General features: G+C 39.6%; 1 non-coding gene across 1 annotated transcript; it reads right to left on the bottom strand.

Annotated features, from left to right (window-relative positions):
- Positions 1 to 250: 250 nt before the first annotated feature.
- On the bottom strand, positions 251 to 357 carry LOC115065186. The gene has a single exon (XR_003844975.1). It is a non-coding gene; the product is annotated as a U6 spliceosomal RNA (small nuclear RNA).
- Between the last annotated feature and the right edge of the window lie 2,347 nt (positions 358 to 2,704).

The raw sequence follows: 2,704 nt of genomic DNA on the forward strand, positions 1-2,704 counted from the left end.
ACATGGATCCTCAGCGTTCTTACACCCCTTACCAACAGTGCTCTTGATATTCCTTTATCACTAAAATTCTATGGTAATCTCATCCTTCTTATTTGATTATTTTTCTGAAGAGTCTTAATTTGTCTTAGCAGGAAAGCTCAAGACAGGATGACATTTCTATGACAGATCCTCTCTAGTTTTGCTGTAAGGGCAGCCTGGAAAATGTCGACAGAATTTGCTTTATGTCTTGCAGAAGAATTACACTGTTTAGAAAAAAATGGAACGCTTCCTGAATTTGCATGCCATCCTTGTACAAGGACCATGCTAATATCTGCCTAATCCTTCCAATTTTAGCATATGTACAGCCAAAGTGAGAGCGGGAAGGCATGGAAATAGTTATTTCTCTTTTCTCTTTTTTCTTTTTTCTATCTTGTAACTAAATTTTATTTTATTTAAAATTGTCCCTCTTCCACTGAGGCCATACAAGGAAGCCTAGTTAAGAAAATTAATTCCATATACAGGTAACAGGCAATAAATAAATAGGACCTCATTAAACTGAAAGTTTCTACAAAGCAAAGGACACTGTCAATAGGACAAAACTGCAGTCTACAGATTGGGAAAAAGATCTTTACTAACCCCACATCTGACAGATGGATAATATCTAAATTTTATAAGCAACTCCAGAAGTTAGATTACAACAAACAAAATAACCCAATTTTAAAAATGGGATACAGAGCTAAACAGAATCCTCAACAGAATCTCGAATGGCCAAGAATCACTTAAAGAAATGTTCAATGTCCTCAGTCATCACAGAAATGCAAATCAAAATGATACTAACCTTCCATCTTACACATATCAGAATGATTAAGATAAAAAATTTAAAGGACACCACATCCTGGTGAGGATGTTGAACAAGGGGAATACTCCTCCATTGTTGGTGGGAGTGCAATCTTATACAGCCACTCTGGAGATTGTCTGACAGTTTCTCAGGAAAATTGCACATAGTTCTAACTAAAGACCCAGTTATACCTCTCCTGGGCATATACCCAAAAGATGTTCTACCATACCACAAAGACACATGCCCACATTGATCATAGCAGCTTTATTTCTAATAGCCATAAACTGGAAACAATCCAGTTGCCCTTCAATCGAATAATGGATACAGAAAATGGAGTTCATTTACACAATAGAATACTATTCAGCTATTAAAAACAAGGACATCATAAATTTTGCAGGCAAATGGATGAAACTACAAAGTATCAATCCCCAAGTGAGGTAACCCAGCTCCAAAGGACATGCATGGTTTGAAGTCACTGATTAGCCATAAAGTACAGGGTACCCTTATACAGTCCACAGTCAAAAGAAGCTAAACAGAAAGAAAGGTTCAAGAGAGGATCCTTGTATCTCATGTGAAAGAAGGAATAAACTAGTCATAAGAGGCAGATGAAGTGAGACAACTGGATGGAGAGAGAATGGGGAGAAGATTTGTAGGTAGTCAGGATCAGGTGAGTGGACAGATAGGAGAGAGGAACAGATGGCCATGAGAGTGAATGGAAATCTGCAACTGAAGGCATTAGGGGGTGGTGGGATCCCATCTAGGATGTGCTAAAGTCGTGGGATGGAGGATGTTCCCAGGAGTCAATGCAGTGGGTCTATGGAACCTGAAGTGGCCTCATCCTGTAGTCAGGTAGGATTCCCAGTGAAGTTATAAGGATACAAACCAATCAACAAAATGTTCAACCCGAAATTTGTCCTGTCTACAAGAAATGTGGAGACAAAGTTTGAACAGTGACTGAGGGAATGGCCACCCATTAACTGGTCCAACATGAGACCAATCCCATTGACAAGTACTAATACCTGATGCTGTTAATGTTACTCTGTTATTCTTGCAGACAGGAACCTAGAGTAAATGTCTTCTGAGAGGCTCCACCCAGCAACTGACTGAAAGAAATGCAGAGGCCCACAGTCTACCATTAGACAGAGCTCTGGGACTTTTTTGAAAGTGTTGGAAGAATCAAGGTCCCCTAAGTAGGTGGGAACTCCACAAGAAGACCAATAGTGTCAACCACCCTGGCCCATTTAGGGCTCTCAGAGATTGAACCACAAACCAAAGAGTATACCTGGCTAGACTGAGGGCCCCAGCATGAATGTAGCAAATGTACAGATCAGTCTTCTTATGTTCTTCCAACAGCTGGAGTGTGGGCTGACCCTAAAGCTGTTGCCTGTTTGCGAATTCCATTTCCCTAACTGGGATGTCTTCTGTGGCTTCAGTGGGAGAGAAGGCATCTAGCCCTTCAGAGACTTCGGGTCTCTACCCTCTTAGAAGGGAAGGGTAAGGGGGGTGGGGGATGAAACATATAAGGGAAGATCTGGAGCGTGGGAAGCCATAAGGATGTAAAATGAATGAATGAATGAATGAATAAATAAATAAATAAATAAATGGATAAAACTAGAAAATAGCATCTGAGTGAGGTAACCCAGACCCAGAAAGACACTCATACTACATACTTACTTATAAGTGGGTATTAGTCATAAAGTACAAGACAATCATATTGAAATGTATAGACCTAAAGAAGCCAAATAACAATGAGGGCCCAAGGGAGAATGCTTGAATCCCTTCTGATCATCTATGTTTTAATCATGAGATAAAGAAAAACTGCAGTTGTAACAACAGAAAAGAGACTTATAAAAGCTTACTATCTTTAAACAATTCATTCTCATGATT

Source organism: Mus pahari, chromosome 12 (assembly GCF_900095145.1).
Source record: "Mus pahari chromosome 12, PAHARI_EIJ_v1.1, whole genome shotgun sequence".
NCBI lineage: Eukaryota > Metazoa > Chordata > Mammalia > Rodentia > Muridae > Mus > Mus pahari.